This window comes from Rhinatrema bivittatum, chromosome 7 (assembly GCF_901001135.1).
Source record: "Rhinatrema bivittatum chromosome 7, aRhiBiv1.1, whole genome shotgun sequence".
Taxonomy (NCBI): domain Eukaryota; kingdom Metazoa; phylum Chordata; class Amphibia; order Gymnophiona; family Rhinatrematidae; genus Rhinatrema; species Rhinatrema bivittatum.
Window position 1 is genome coordinate 129,048,397 of NC_042621.1, and position 17,265 is coordinate 129,065,661.

General features: G+C 46.3%; 1 protein-coding gene across 4 annotated transcripts in view; it reads right to left on the reverse strand.

Moving 5' to 3' along the window:
* The window catches only part of NFKB2 (nuclear factor kappa B subunit 2), a 65,786-nt gene extending 48,744 nt beyond the window's left edge, over window positions 1-17,042 (reverse strand). For 2 of the 4 annotated variants that reach the window (XM_029609116.1, XM_029609115.1), the window contains exons 1-2: window positions 16,882-17,042; window positions 12,875-13,137 (exon numbers count right to left, since the gene is read on the reverse strand). The gene's annotated coding sequence lies outside the window, so the exon portion shown is untranslated. The remainder of the gene's footprint in view (window positions 1-12,874; window positions 13,138-16,881) is intronic. The other 2 variants (XM_029609113.1, XM_029609114.1) reach the window with 1 other exon arrangement.
* Between the last annotated feature and the right edge of the window lie 223 nt (window positions 17,043-17,265).

The window sequence follows — 17,265 nt, forward strand, 5'->3', positions numbered from 1 at the left end:
GTCTGCATCTGGCCCTCCCACCTTTTTTTAGCTCTGGAAACTTAAGTTTCCAGAACTACTGCGCTGGAACTTAAAACCCCTAAAAAAAAAAAGGGGGGGGGGGGAATGTTTCAAAGTTATAAAATGTCAATAAAGGTTTTTTAAAAAGGTTAAAAAAATAAAAAGTCCGCAAATGATGAATAGACTTATTCAGGTAAGTGAGGGCAGCTACGGTCATTTATGGCCTATCCAGGGATGCCTCTTCCCCCATTCCCAAGTTAAAATTTGTGTTTGGCCTGTACCAAGCACACATTTTACCCAACAGGTTTTTGTTTTTTTTAACTCTCTATGTATTTGCATTTCAATAGTTTACTGCTTCGGGAATTAAATAATAATCTGGGCGTTAATAATGTCCGCCGAAAACCAGCGCATAGGTTTTTTTTTTGTGTTTTTTTTTAAGGCACAGATTACTGCATTGGCCTTCAAGATACTTTCCTTGACGATCTGGGTATTTAACGCTTTGAGCTTATCTATACCTGAGACTTTGCGATTGCTCCAAATGTATCAAGCAAGCCCGGTAGGGGACTTGGACTGCTACGTGGCAGGTGTGCCCCCACCGTCGGCTTTCCAACAGGAGTCCGAAAATGGTGAAAAACGCGAAGCTGCGTTCCGTCAAAAGTGGCCACAGGCTGAGCAGGGAGGCAGCAGCTTTACGGGCAGAGCTCTGCTGGAAGTTAGCACAAACTAACTTGTGGGAAACGTTTAATTGCTGCTACTGTGCCTGAAAAAAAACAAACAAACCGGTCACGGTTAGCAGTAGCCGAGCAAAGTAAGCCACACTGCAGTCATAATATTGCAAAGGGGCTGGAACACCAAAACTAATCACTTACTGCTGTGATATAATACTGGGGGGAAACGCCGCACGGCTAAGACAGCGGCGTTTCCGCATCACCGCAGCCATGCTGGCAGCACATTCAGTGCAGAGGGCGCACTTCCAGCCCCCGACTGCCATAACGCCAGACGGCGTCGTCAAGGGGGAAATCCGCACGTCTAAGAAACCTCAAGCCAAGACCTTGCTCCGCCTTTCCTCGGGTCAGCAGGCTGCCATCTTCCCTCCCGGCGCTCCAACAGAGGGGGCGCTAGCCGTCCAAATCTGCCCGATCCGTCCCCAAGGTTGAAAGAAGATTAAATCAAATCTGAACTTTTTGAACCCACAGGTGACGGAAACCAATTTCCTTTCATGGGTGCTGACTGATTCGAGCCGGCCAGGTGGCTCTGGGGCAATGCGGGACCCGAACCTGGAGGGTCAGGGAGGATGGAGATTATCAGACAAAAAAAAAAAAAAAAAAGGACTGCAGGCCTTGTGACCAAACTTAGGAGTCCAGAAGAGGCAGCGGGCCCCGCCGGGGACTATTGCTGTTTTGGTTCACCAGAATTACGTGGGGGTGGGATTGAAAACAAGGCGCAAAGGAGCAGCAGGAAACTGCAGGCTCAAATAAGAGAAAAGACGAAAACGCCATCAATAATTACAGGGTCCGTTTCCATTTAATCCATCACCACTCTGCCTATGAAATGTGAAACAGGGGCACAAGCAACTGCCAAGGTGAGAGACAGACAGGGAGAAAGCAGGGGCCATGGCAAGAGAAAGGCACAGGCTCAAGGGAGCCCAGTGCATCCTTAGGAGGATGCAAACAGGATCCGTGTTCAAAAGCGAGGCAGTTCTTCTCCCTCCCTTCTTCCTGAAAGGTTATTTCCATTCCATCATCACCGAAACCCCGACTTCTTGAGAAACCTTCAAAACCCTATTTGTTATTCATGCAGCTTCATCTCTGTACACCATGCAACTCGAGATCACGCATGTGCCTGCCCAAAACAGCTTACTGCCAGGGTTTAAGCACAGAGCGGATGTCTCATTGCCCCAGTTCAAAATACAATTCATCTTTAAAGAGGGAGGGATATGTTCTGACCACAAGGGCTTCTTTTACTACTTATTTATTAGTCGCCTGGTGACGCACTCTAAGCGATTTACAAAGGTCCATCCACAACACATTAAGAGATCGTGTGGTGTTCCTGTTAACAGTAAGCAATCACAACATTCAATAAACTCGTAAAACAAAACACATTAAAACACAGAATTGAGATCAGACGACAACAGCAACTCATTCAGGTAATGCCAACCGAAAAAGGTAAGTTTTTAACATTCTCTTTAAAATATTTTGTGCAAGAAAGTAAACTTAAATCTGCAGGCAACAAATTCTTTTTTTTTTGTAGCCAGTGCTTCACTTGGCCATTGGAAGAGACAGCTGGAAGTAGCCCTTGCACAGGCAGTCTACCTGGCCCCTAGCCCCTTTGTATTTACAGCCCTTTGGAAATCCAAAGGCACAGGAGTCAAGGTTTGAAAATGACTGGGGGTGCTGAACGCAAATTACAGTCTCCTCCACCAGCAACAAAGAGAAAACAGAACACAGTAGGTTGCCAGTGTGACTGACCAGCCCGGGATTTAATGTCCAGAGAGGGGCAGGTAATGTGAGCATGGAGAGGACTTACAGTATGTGGCCAGTCTCCTCCCTCCACCACCATCTCTCATTCTAATCTCCTTCGTCCTCCCCACTTTACTTCCTCTGCACTCCTAATTCTGCCCCTCCTGCATGGGCATACTTTGCATTTTATAGTTGGTGCAGTGGGTTTAATTTCCTTCTTGCTGTTCCACTCCCTACCTCTCCTTATCCTGCTCTGCTCCCCATTTCCCACCGACCTGTCCTTCTCTGTTCTCTTCCCACCCTCCACTTCCCTCCTTTGCAGGCTTGGTTTACCCATTTCTTCACTGATCCCCACTACTCATCCCTCCTCAGCTTGTTAAGCTCCCCTTCATTGCCAAGCTCACCTCTCGATTTGAGATTCTCCCTCCTCCACAGGCTTGGAAAACTGTACTCCCTGAGCTCAGACAGAAAATGGTGGTTTTTTCCCTATGAACTTCTCCTGCCTCCCCACCAGGCTCGGACTCCAGGCCAGAGCCAGTCCCATTCTTGCAGAGTCCACATAAAACATTAACCACCCACACGTCCTGAGCCCTGGTGGCTCAGCAGCCATTATCACCCCAGCTCCAGGGTCACAAGTGCATACGATGCTTCCCACCCTCGATTTGGAAATCCGAAAGATAAATGCTATATCCTGAGGATAGAAGAGGGGAAATTTTTTTTTTTTTTTTTAAATTCTTGTGAACAAGTTGAATGATATTCACCTCCATCCCCCCCCCCCCCCCCCCCAATTAAAGCCCTGACCACAGTCTCTCAATATTGGAGCTGCCAATGCAGAACAATTTTTAAGAGAGATTTCGAGCCTAAGGTATTGCGTGCTATCACAACCTCCTCCCCCTCCCCATGCTTCCAATAAAATAACTTTATTTACCCTGGTGGCTGCAGTACTGGAAGATACCAACTGCCCCCCTACCCTTGACCCTGCCCAGCTAGCACAGAAATGTTCAAAGGTTCAAATAAACAATTTCCCAACCTTTGCATCTCTCTCTGCTGGCTCTTGGCACTGTTTCATGTCTGCCTCCTCATTACTCTCTTCTTTTACAGCATATTTCTGGTCTTCCTAATTTTTTATCATGTTATTTTTCCTCCACATGTATATCACTTTCTATCTACTGGCTGTCTCTACAGCTCATTATCTTCTCTCACCTCACCTCTTTCCGCCACCAAGATTCTTTCTTCTCACAGCCATTCATATATATATATATATATATATATATAGATATAGATATAGATATAGTACTGATAGCAGAAAGAGCCAAATGGTCCATCCAGCCTGCACAGCAAATTTCTTATGGTGTTAACTGCCGCTCCATGCAGGTTACCCCCATATTTCTGTTGAGAGTAGTAGCTACTGCTCCGTGCAAGTTTCCCCCCAAGTCTTATATATTAACATAGCCATCTTTTTCCTGGGTGAGGAGCCCGCATGAAAATTCAAGACAGTGCTGCTTAACATGCTTTTCTTTTGGTCTTGGCCTTAGAAGCAGTCCTGTGCTTTTTCCCTTATGTCTGCATATCAGGACTCCATATTGTAAAAGTTGGTCGTCTTCTGAATCCAATTCCCCTCCTGCTGCCATCAAAGCGGAGAGCGATGGTGCAGATGCATGAAAAGCATCAAGACTTTTTGGTTAAGGGTAGTTATCCCCATGCATACTGTTAAGGGTAGTAAGCGCAACAGGCCTTTTAGAAGATTTTGACTACTTTCTTAAAAGTATTTGATATAGATGATTTGATCAATTAAGACCTTTTTGTCACAGGCCTTTTAAAATAATTTGTTTTCTCTTACAGATTTATTGCAGATGTTGAATTTATTATTTATGGGTTGTTATTATTGTGTATGTAAAATTATTTATATATCGTCTTGGCTTTTAGTGTGAGGCAATTAATATATTTATAAAAAACAAAAGCCAAAACAAACCGCCAAGCAGGTTATCACCATGCACCTTTCTTCATTTCCGTCCTCCAGCCTTTAGAGAGCCACTGTTACGGCTATGGCTGCAGTGCAACCGCCTCACCACCAGGGGTCCCTCTAGTGCTGGCTCTCCTCACAGGCCCAGTCCATCTCCCCTGTCCACTCTATGTTCTGGGCTGTCCCTTATAACCCTGCCTGACAGTTCCCTCGGTGCTTCGGCATCGAGCTCGCCTGGGCTCCCTGCTCTAGCCTTCCTTCCCTGCTTGCTGTGCGTTTGGTCCCAGGACCTTGCCTTGCGTGGCCTTCGGGCCTTATGCCTTGCCTTGCCTTGCGTGGCCTTCGGGCCTTATTCCTTGCCTTGCGCGGCCTTCGGGCCTTATTCATTCCTTGCCTTCGGGCCTTATTCATTCCTTGCCTTGCGCAGTCTTCGGGCCTTCTACCTTGCCTTGCTCTGGGTGTACCTTTGGGCCTGCTACCTTGTACTGTGTGTGGCCTACGGGCCTTCTGTGTGTGTGTGGCCTATGGGCCTTCTGACCTGCCTTGTCCTGCTTACGGTGTGTGGCCTACGGGCCTTCTGTGTGTGTGTGGCCTACGGGCCTTCTGACCTGCCTTGTCCTGCTTACTGTGTGTGGCCTACGGGCCTTCTGTGTGTGTGTGGCCTACGGGCCTTCTGACCTGCCTTGCCCTGACCCAGCCTGAACCCAGACACTGCTATCTGCCGCCTGCCCTGACCCAGCCTGGACCCAGACACTGCTAATTGCCGCCTGCCCTGACCCAGCCTGGACCCAGACACTGCTACTTGCCGCCTGCCCTGACACTGCTACTTGCCGCCTGCCCTGACCCAGCCTGGACCCAGACACTGCTACTTGCCGCCTGCCCTGACCCAGCCTGGACCCAGACACTGCTACTTGCCGCCTGCCCTGACCCAGCCTGGACCCAGACACTGCTACTTGCCGCCTGCCCTGACCCAGCCTGGACCCAGACACTGCTACTTGCCGCCTGCCCTGACCCAGCCTGGACCCAGACACTGCTACTTGCCGCCTGCCCTGACCCAGCCTGGACCCAGACACTGTTTCTAGCCATTCCTGTCTCTCTCCACCTGGAGCCACCCTTCTGGGTGGTGTTCACGACTCCTGACCGGAGCCCATTCGTAACAGCCACAATGTTTATCCCATGGCCCTTTGATTTCTTTGACCTTTTTTGTGTTCACCATCTCCTCTGGAAGGGTATTCCAGGCATCCACCACCCTTTCTGTGAAGAAATATTTCCTGATGTCGGTTCTGAGTCATCCCTCTTGGAGTTTCATTTTGTGACCCCTAATTCTGCTCTTTCCAATGGAAAAAGTTTGAAGTTTGGCATCATTAAAACCTTTCAGGTATCTGAAGGTTTGTATCATAGATCCTTCAGCCTCTCCTCATAGGTCTTCAGATACAAACCCCACACCATTTTGGTCACCTTTCTTTGGACTGCCTCCATCCTGTCTCTATTTATTTATTTATAAAGGTACTAGCTCCAGTACTGAATGCAATACTCCAGGTGAGGCCTCTGCACAAGGGCATTATCACCTCTTTTCTTACTTGTTATTCCTCTATGTAGCTCAGCATTCTTCTAGCTTTAGCTAGCACCTTGTCACTTTGCTTCACCACCTTCAGATTGCCAAGACTATCACCCCAAAGTCCCTCTCTCAGTCATGCACATTAGTCTTTTGTGGATTACAAACTGGTGAAAAGACAGGAAACAGAGTAGGATTAAATGATCAATTTTTTTCGGTGGAAATGGGTAAACAGTGGAGTGCCTCAGGGGTCTGTTCTTGGACCAGTGTTTTTCAATATTTTTATAAATGATCTGGAAAGGCATACAATAAGTGAGGAGATTAAATTTACGGATGATACAAAATTATTCAGAGTAGTTAAATCACAAGCGGAGTGTGATAAATTGCAGGAGGACCTTGCGAGACTGGAAGATCGGACATCCAAGTGGCAGATTAAATTTACGTAAGAACATAAGATATGCCATACTGGGTCAGATCAAGGGTCCATCAAGCCCAGTATCTGTTTCCAACAGTGGCCAATCCAAGTCATATGAACTTGGCAAGTACCCAAACATTAGATAGATCACAAGCTATTATCGCTTGTAATAGCAGTTTATGGATTTAACCTCTAGGAACTTACCCAAACCTTTTTTTAAACCCAGTAAACCAAATCCCCTGGCAACGAATTCTAAAATTTAACTATGCAGTGAGTGAAAGTTTTCTTTGATTTGTTTTAAGTGAGCTACTTGCTAACTTAATAGAAGGACCAGGGGGTACTCCATGATCTGAGAGACTAACCGATTTACATTAACTTGTTGAAGTCCTTTCATGATTTTGTAGACTATCATATCCCCCCTCAGTCATCTCTTCTCCAAACTGAACAGCCCTAACTTCACCATGGAGCAATACAAGGGCATTATAACATCCTACGATGGATATAGGAAAAAATAACCCATGCTGTAGTTACACGATGATAGGTTCCATATTAGGAGCTACCACCCAGGAAAAAGATCTAGGCATCATAGTGGATAGCACGTTGAAATCAATCGGCTCAGTGAGCTTTGGCAGTTAAAAAAGCAAACAAGGAAGGGAATAGTGAATAAAACAAAAAATCTTTTAATGCCTGTATATCGCTCCATGGCGAGACCGCACCTTGAATACTGTGTACAGTTCTGGTCGTCACATCTCAAAAAAGATATAGTTGCACAGGAGAAGGTACAGAGAAGAGCGACCAAAATGATAAAGGGGATAGAACAGTTCCCCTATGAGGAAAGGCTGAAGAGGTTAGGGCTGTTCAACTTGGAGAAGAAACGACTGAGGGGGGATATGATAGAGGTTTATAAAATTGGGTAAATGTGAATCAGTTATTTTCTCTTTCAGATAATAGAAGGATTAAGGGGCATGCCATGAAGTTAACAAGTAGCACATTTACAACAAATCAGACAAAAGCTTTCATTCAAACAATTAAGCTCTGGAATTCACTACTGGAGGATGTGGTTAAGGCAGTGTATTTATTTATTTAAAAGTTCTTATATTCCGCTACTTCCTGGAATCTGTTCAGCGCAAATCAGAATAAAACAATCAAAATTAGCTGGTTTAAAAAAAGGTCTGGATAAGTTCCTAGAGGAGAAGTCCATAAAGTGCTCTTACTGGTATTAGTAGTATGGGATCTAGTTAATGTCTGGGTACTTGGAGGTACTTGTAACCTGGATTGGCCACTGCTGGAAACAGGATGCTGGGCTTGATGGACCCAGTAAGGCAACTTCTTATATTCTTATCTGTCCAAATTTATTTTTCACTTCTAAGCTGGGTATCCGGGGATACAAAAGGTCTTGTATGGTTTCTTTTAGTATCTGTGCAATGTTTTTAGTACTGGACTTAGCCCTGTATCACTTTTTTTTTTTTTAATCTGCATTCGAGCAGTGTCCAGCTAGGAGATATTTCAACAAATGGGAGTAATACAAATGGAAGCACATTTTAGAGTGTTTTTGGCACTGCTCTTCCAATAAGCTATTGGCAGCCCTTCCCATGCACACATTTGACCCAGATTTGGCAGAGTTGCTGAACACTGATACAATTGCAAAATATCAGGCACGTCCAAGCATGTGAAGAGCTATGATCTCTATGGACAGATAGACACACAAAGTGAAAGCAAAACTGTGTTAGCAGTGCTGAAGCACACCCAAAAAAAGAATTCTATTCCAAATTTGTTCTCTGTCCTTAATTATTCAGAGTTTTTGATAATAATCCCTCCATTCTGTAATGTAATCCATTCTGTAATGTAATCCTCTCTCATGATACTCAGGTCCTGAGTAAAGCCTCGTTGAAAACCAGAATCCCAAAAGAGGTCTGTTCATTTTAGAAAGTCTCCATGCAAGTCGGCCTGTTGTATCTTTAAAAGGAACACCACCTTGTTCGTTAACTCTATTAATAAAAAACCTTGAGGTCGGTAAAACGGGAACTGGAAATCAAGAGAAATAAGTTTGGAGGGGGCATTGCCGAGGACTTGGCTTTGATTTCCCAGTTCACATCTTCCAACAACTGGGTCAGCCAGACTGGGGACGCTGTAGAGACCGCCTTCATCGTGACGGTGGGTGGAGATCCCAGCCATCACCCAACACCACAGAGTAGCCAGATCTAGGGTTCATGATTGAAGGTTTCCAAATGCAACCATGGTGCGGGACCCCTAGCTGAGGACTGTAGCTGCAGTGATGAACTATGTACTAAAAGGTTTCCTCCCATCGTGTTGAGATGGGAAAAATCCTTAGTATAGAGTGCCCTACCTGAATCGGGATATAAAATAAGGCAGGGTGGGGCAGAGAAGAGAATAACCAAGCTTGGGATGCCATAAGCCCAACGAAGACCGGATTCGTTTGTACTGGAAGTCCAAGGAGCAAGAGGAAACTTTCAGGACAAAAAAAAAAACCAAAAAACAAAACAAAAATCCGATTTTATCCCAGTTCTCATCCTTCCCATCATATCTCTGTAACCTCTTTAATGAGGGTGGGTAGACTTCAGAGCCACACTGCAGTGGCTAATATCTGATTACAACTGTGGTGCAAATGAAGCCACAAACAGCACTGCCGCTCAGCAGGACAGACCAATCCAATTACCTTAATTTGTATGTCTTTACTGCCTTCCCCACCAGTATTAGAGAGCCAGATTTATAGGATCTCACATTTTACTAGCCCTCTCCTCCTGTTTTGGATTTGCTCTCTTCAAAACTACACCTTCATTCTTTACGTTCACAGGGAGTAGTTACATTCATTTCCTGATTGGAGATCTAAATACCTCAAAATAATAGAAAGAGAGGTCCACCCTTTGCTCACTTTGGGGCTGATGCAATAATCATGCGCAGAAAGCGGGCACTGAGCAGTCAACACCTGCTTTCTTAACGCGCCCCAAGACGCCCCATCCTGGGGGCGCCATGCAATATTTAAATTAGGGGGTCGAGTTAGCAAGGAGGCACATGGGTCGATTGCGCACCCCTAGCGCCTCCTTGCTAACGAGAACCCGATCGGCATCGGCCGTCCGCCGGTTAGAGAAACCGACGCAGAGTTTAATCGGCGTCTGTTTTCCTAAACGCCGCATAGCCAGGGTGTTGAGGAAATGGACCTTGTCAGTTGAGCGTCCATTTCCTGCACCTGACTGCCGGTTTTTTGGGTTTTTTTGTTTTATTTTAATTAGGAAGTACAGAAAAGCAGTTTTTTCTGCTTTTCTGTACTGGTTTAAGGAGCACTCAGCTATTAATACCTGCTCCAGTCAGGCAGGCAGGCGTTCATTTCTGATCGCAAAAATGTGCATCCTGGACCCATATTTTTTTTTTTTTTGCATTGGGAGCGAATAGCTAATAGCCTCATTCACGTGCATTTGCATGTGATGAGTGCTATTAGTTTCACTCCGCGTTGGACGCGCGTTGTAAGGACGCTAACCCCCTTATTGCATAAGGGGCTACAGATGAGCCTCTACAACCTGCATCCAGCTGCGGGTTATACAGTGCGCTCGGCTGAGTAGGCAGGACCCACCTTCTGAAGAGTCTAGGAGGAAGAGGGGAGAGCTCAAACCAAGGACAGCAGCCCTGGGCTGACAGGGCTGGAAACGAGAGCATGCGTGCTCTACTCAATAAGAAAGCATGGAATTTTCTGACATTTCGACATAATCAAAACTGAAATAGGTGATTCACTCAGCTGCTAAGCCTCTCAGCCTCAGATACTCCCTCTAATCTATTCTGAAAGCCATAAGATACTGGAGGGGGGGTATTGCTAGCAGGAGGTTTAGTCGTGATATCATTGTGTCCCCAATGGGGAGCCAGGTGCAAGATTGTGCAGGTTCTCAAGCCCAGCTAAAAGGCCAAGAAGGGATTGTCCTCAGCTCATGACTCAGACCGTGCGCTTCTGTCTCAACCAAAAACAACAGAGGCCGAAGGCAATATGCCGCTTTATTGGTTCTGAAGGGAACCCAGATAATCCAAAAAGGGACCCAATCTGTATGTTGGCGTGGCTCTGAAGACAGAAACTGGCCTGCCAGACATCCATCAAAAGGCACTTTCTGAACAGATTTCCCAAATCCTATTTTAATCTTAAAAAAATAAATAAAAAATAAAATTTCAGGGGATGTTTAGAGCGACATATGAAGAGAAACACAAAATACTTAAGACTCTAGCTTGGAAAAGAGGACACAGAAAATATGATAGATGTAGAGAAAACCAGAGAACGTATGGGAAGAGTAAACCAGGAAGAATTATTCACCATGTCTTACGACACGAGAATAAGAGAGCACTCAATCCATTCAGGTAGCAGGAATCCCTTCCTCGCCCGATGCATGGTTAACATGTGGAGGCAAATAGTGTAACTGGATTTAAAAAGAACATGGTAACACAGGCTTGTGGATACTAGCTCAATGACAGGCTTTTTAACATAATCAGATGGCATCCCGGGATCCACACGTCCCTAGACCAGCTGTGGCTCCCCCCCTCCCATCCACATAACTGTATATATATCCACACATACACACACGCGAAGGAGATGCACCAGGCAGCCACACTGCCAGCCGGTGGCTCGAAGCCCCCATTTTGTTTCTTTTCAAGGTGCTGAAAGGAGTAAGCTCACACTTACACAGAGAAGCAGACAGTGTACCCAGACAGACACAGAAACCAAAACGCCCAGACATAGTTACCCCATACTAAGACAGAAATGGAAGGAAAGATACCCCAAACTTAGACAGAGAGAGAGAATCCCAACACCCAGACAGGCACAGAGACACAGGGGACACACCACCCCAGAAAGTCACCCAGAACATACCCAGGCAGACAGAGAAAATGTTTTAAAACAAAAGGTGCCAGCCTAAGCACTGAGAAAAACTCCATCCTACCTTGTCCAACTTTATTTTGCCTTTTTATAGTTTTCACTAATTATTCTTCGTTTGTTCTTTTTTCTTTTTTTTTTTGCACTTTTCCCCTTTATCCTCCCTCTGTCCCCTCCTTGTCCTCATTCTCTCTGACCATTTCCCTCCCCGACCTCACCACTTCTTTTCCCCCTGTGGGCAACAGCTGTGATGTCGGCAAGGGGAGCTGCTCCTCCCTGACGGAGGTCTGAGAGCGGCAGAGCTTCCTGGGCTGTGCAACACGGCAGTGGCTGCTCCTGTGTCCAGTTGTGCCGTAGTAAAGCAAGCGACTTCCCAGCCGAGCCCACCACAGCAGAAGCAGCTCCTCTCTCTCTGGCCCACTGAAAAAGATGCATGGCTAAGGCCTGGCGAGCGGACAGTAACACAGCGTTCTGGCAGCTCCCTGCCTCCACAGCCGCCAATCAGCCCCCCAGACCATGGACTGCTAGAAACTGGAAGGGTGTGACAGCAGGTGGAACCCCATATACATTCCCTACTTCCCACTGTCAGGACACGTTTGAGCTAAAAAGACCTTTGGTCTAATCCAGTTTGGAAAGGGTTATGGATATCAAATATTTAAATAGGCAGATTTTTTTTTTTTTTAGGACTACCAAGGCTCCTTCCTCAGTTATGTACCACCAAATTCTCAGATACTGTGCTCCAAAGTTTCGAGATATTATCCAGGGAAGCACTGCATCAGAGCACTAAGAATTGCTTAATATATATACAGCACTGCAAGGCATGTCAGACTGCTAGAAGCAACCAGGTCCTAGCGTTTTGGGTAAAGCCAAGAAGCTCAAGCAGTTCATGGAGTCACCAGTGCTGGGAGATGCCAGTCCTACTATAAAGCAACAACTTATAAGATCTTAATTCAGTTGGGTCATGCAATTTCAATGGGAGAGCCCATACTAAACGCATACAAAACAGTCACATACAAAGCAAAATGCAGCACATAGCAAATATGTCCAAAGCAACAATTTATATAATCTTGTACTTTGCTCAGAGTAGTCCAGTAGGAGAGCAAATACGTTCTCTGTTAAATAACGATAACCAAGATAATTGTCAAACGGATCTAGCTTGGTAACGGAGATAGCTGAAAACTGTACCCCAGATCGCAGCCCCTACATTCACACCGCGTGTACCTTCACCCAGATTACTAGAGGTGTCACAAGGCAGGGTTCGGACAGGGCAGCAAGCTGCTCACAGAGAACTGAACTTTTCAGATCTACAAACATGAATTCTGCCCCCATTCCTCTACAGACAAATAGACGGGGGTAATGTACTTTCCCAGTCATATACGTGTAAATAAGCATTCAAAAGAGATATCAGCCAATTAGTAATCTTTGAAAATTCGTCGATAGGATTCTGGATACGAACGTAGCCACACGCGTTACCTTGCCTTTAGACAGCTTAGCGAAACTTGCCCCCAACATTTCTTGTACAGCAATGGAGAGAGAGAGAGAGAGAGAGGGACACTGCTGTGAAGAGCCCTGGAGCTCCCAGACCAAAGTTGTACTGGAAAGCACAGCTGCTTACCTGTACACGTGCCCTCTGAATGCAGCAGGTCACCAAGTGGGTGATGGGACTGTGCTTGGAGTCAAACATTCTTCCAGAGCTTTCTGGAAAGGGCCTAAAATGTCTTTTGCTGCTCGTGTGCAGTAATTCCCTTGCTGCCACCACCCTACAGCTCCTCTCATCTCCCTATAAGTTTTGTTTCGGGGTGGAGAACAGCATCGGTGGGATGGTGAACATCTTCAGAGAGCACAGGTGAGCAGCTTTATCCTAGGTTTACTCTCAACCTGCAACTCAAAAAGGAACAACTTTAGCCATTTTCTGGACAAAAAGCGAGACAATCCTAATCTGAGGCAGAGGGGATCCTGATGGGAGGTCAGTGGGAGGGAAACCCCACTCCTGACAGGTATACAGGGCCCCAGGACGCAGACCCAGAAAATACTGGCTGAATCTGGGAACACAGACCCAGGAGGTGACGACCTCTTATGCCTAAAAGGCAATTAGGCATCAGGACTGAGTAGCAGGGTAGGAGAAACTTCTTACTCCAAACCCATTCAACTCCATTTGTGCATGGAAGGAACCAAGACAGGCTTGGGGCCCCAAGCCTGTATGAGTATTAACACACTGGGCATGAAAAGAAGGTGCTGTGAGGCAGACTGCTTAATGCACCCAAGAGGTGTCCTATGGACTCAACATTGGGACTACAGTATACCTGACATGTCAAGTAAACACTTGCGCAATTCTCCTGTCCAACACAGCTTCAAAGAGTGCAGAAGACAGGGTCAGCCTTGAAGGGAAATGGGCATCCTCACCGCTCTCTAAGGGTGCGGAGTTGGACCTCTGGAGAGTAGCTCAGCAGCATCTTTTCCCGGGAGTGAACCTCCAGGCTTGCACCTCCTTGTTGAGGAGGACACAGAGATGCTTGGAAGCTGCTGCTCAGCTCTGGCTCATCAGTGTCCTTGTCTTAGCTTGGATCAAGAGTGCAGTTTCTCTTGGCTCCTGAGCCCATGCTGTGGCCGAGCTGAAAAGGATGGCGAGCCCCTTCAGCACGGCCATAGCTTCGGGTAAGTCTACAATGCCAGCAAAGAGCTGGACTTGTGTTCTTTGGCAAGTTAGGAAAAAAGCCTGACCTCGAAGGCCCGACACCACTCTGGGTGACATCCTTGCACAGACATCATCACAGCCTGAGTCATCATAGCTTGTTCAAAACTCTCCTAGCAAGCTTCACAATGGTTGGTGAGGAACATTTTCTGTTTGAACTTGTGGAGAACACGTGAAGTCACTGATCTGCTTTTCTGACATTGTGAGAAAAATCAGTGAGGTTAAAAAGAAAAAAATAAAAATTGAAAGACAGCCAAAGAGATGAAAATATTCAGCCAGGCATACAGCTTGCAAGGCCATATTGGGGAAAAATAAACACCACAAACCAGCTCAGGACAGTAAAGCAGTACCGAACAACTTTAAATGGAGGTTTCAGGTCAAAAACCTGCAGAAAAAGGTTGAAGAAAAGCAGCGACCGTGAAGAAAACACCCTTGTGCAATTCTCTCTGACAGAAATAAACTGAGGGAAGCCCTGGGGTAGTAGCAGCACAGGAACTACTGTGTAAAAATAGTTAAAAGACTTTCAGGCCTTCTCCAGAAAGCTCTGGAAGAATTTAGTCATTTAGTGCTGAGCTCAGCTACATAACCTGGCTGCGTGATTCTGTGAAGCTGCTTATCTTCAGAAAATGTAATGAAAGATGCAGCCAGGAGCACCTATGGAGGTTGTTCAAACCTACAAAAACAGTTTCCCTTTGAGGATTCATTAAGCTTCCCACTGATATCCACAGATTGACTGTGAAGGAGGGGCTCGAAAGAAGCAAGAAACTCAGGTTAGTTGTATTTGGAATTTGAAAATTGTTCTGCATATGACAAAAAAAAAAAAAAAAGGGAGCTCTTCAGCCAGGAAAACCAGATGCAAGCAGCTAGCAATACAGCAGGTCAAAAATCCCATTGTAGCACTTGAAAATTGCATGACCCTAGAGGACGACCAAAATAAATTAGTTCTGCAGGTCCCGGTCCCGGTCCCCCCCCCCCAGCAATCACTCCTCAGCCTCCCCACACTCCAGCTGATCCCTCCCGCATCCACTCTTTCCAGTCCATCTTCTCTCTCAACCTCCACCTCCCCTCTCTAATGTACTCCTCTCTTCAAACCTCCACTTCTCACTTCCCAAGCTGAACCCCTTTCTCACATCTTCCATCCTCAGCTGATGCTCTCTCCCCGAAACCCTTCTTATAACTCCCAGCTGAGGCCATCATTCTCCTCCCATTCACCACAGCCAATCTCTCTCCATCTTATGCAACCTCTTCCTTCACATCTCTTCCTTAAAATATCCTCTATTTCAGTCACTCCCATGTCCAGAGGCAACATTTTTCTTTGGGCCCTGGTCAAAGGTGAGTTACAACTGCTGGGATAGGGTGATGAAAGAGGCAATGTTTACCTCTTAGGTAGGTTATGGTGGGTAAGGAGAGAGAGGAGTGGCAGTCTCCACTGGCTCAAGCACATTCAGCCTTCCCCTAGCCTTATGGCTGGTCCGAAGCCCAAGTCAGTATGAGGCCTGTGGGATATAGTGCAAGCTCACAGGCATTGATCCCTATCACTAAAGAAATTCAGACAAGGGCAGTGCCACTACAGGGCTTAGGAGTGCACACTGGCACACAGGCCCAGACTCTGACTTCCACTACTAACAGGGCTGGAGCTGGTATCTGAAGAGTGCCTCCATGTGAGGTAGCACCAGCTGAAGGTTTTGTGACCCCATTTGGGAAGCCCTGCAGAGACCAATTAAAACAACAAATCTCAATAGCACATACAAAACAATGAACAAAAGGGACTCTCAAAAATGCCTGTCTCTGACAAACACCAGCTAGTGCTCAGAGTACAATAGATATAAGGAAGCTACTTGTAGCACCCCCACCCCAAAAAAAAAAAACCCACCCCAAAATACTGAGCTGCTTCAAAAACATTTCTGCAAAAAAACCAAACTCATAAGGGGGAGGCAGCTAGAGTTATATAATTATCGATAGATAAAAAACTAGAAACCAAAGCTAAACTCTAGTACTCCATGATGTTCCCTAACCCAACTCTGGGGGGCAAATCAGCCCTTTAACTCTTGTGAATCCGGGAGCTTCCGCTTTACACATCTCAGTCAGATCAACTCGGCATTCTGCAAAGAACAAAGCCAGCCCAGCACCGACTGCATGCAATTGGTCCTTGCTGTGGAAACGGGCATGGAAGTTAAGGCCCAAACAGCCTGCCGAAAGATAAAGCTTCCAAATCAAGTGGTTTAATCTGAACAGCCTATACAAAAAGCTGATTATGCATAGCATCACATTAAACACGTCCAGCACTAAAATCCTCTTCTACCAGATCGAGGAAGAAACTATTAGTGTTTAGAAGTAAAGTAATGCAGTGTATGTTTCTTGATACATAGTGCGTGTTTGGTCCTTACCGAACTCTCAGCGGTAACTGCCTCTAAATAAAAAGTCAGCGGCGGCCTCCGTCTCCCACTAGTGCACTGGGGAAACGGGATAAAACTTAGAAAAATCACTAGACGTACCCATTTTGGAACCCAAATACCATTGTAATTACTGCTTTCTGCAGCTCTTCCGTTTGTAGCCCCTTTACTAAAAATCAATTGCTTGGGCACCGAACTCTTACAGAAATAGGAGGGTCTCTGACCCTTACAAAACTAACGCAGCTATCCAACTGTCCACAGCAAATGCACCATTCATGGCCCGAGTCGCTCAGCTGAGATCCTAGTACTACAGTAATGCAATCCACGAGACCACTCAAGGTGGAACAATTGATTTCTGCCATGTTGTCAGCAGCAGCAATGACCCTGCACCTAAACAGGTGTACGCATTATTCCCCATACACGGGAAGGGTAATAAACAGTCCCTGTGGACATTGGCGCGGTCGTGCCACACAGCAGCCGGCGCCCGTCCTTTCCAAAAGAGACAGACAATAACCTGCAAAGCCCATACAGACCAACCTGAATCCGCCCGCATGCGGCCCCTGTAGTCCCGGTTCGATCCGCGTAGGACGCCAAGCCTCCGCTATCACTGGCCGCTCTCCGATCACCTCTATTGGAAAATCGCTGGAAAGTCCCTGCTTAGCTTTTAGAAAGGGGAATTCCCGTGACGTCACGCTACTTCCCCTGATTTGGCAACTCAGAGCGCTTTCCGATTGGTGCGAAAGGAAATCAAAAGGGGCAGGGGATTGTGTTCCAAGCCTCACTCCAGATCCAGAGCCCTGTTTTTAACTAAGCAGAAAACCAGTGAGAAATAACATCGATTCAAAGAGAGGCTTGCAACGCAGGCCTGCCTACTTTACGCCCACTGGGAGGAGTTTTATTGTTATTGAGACTATGCATAGC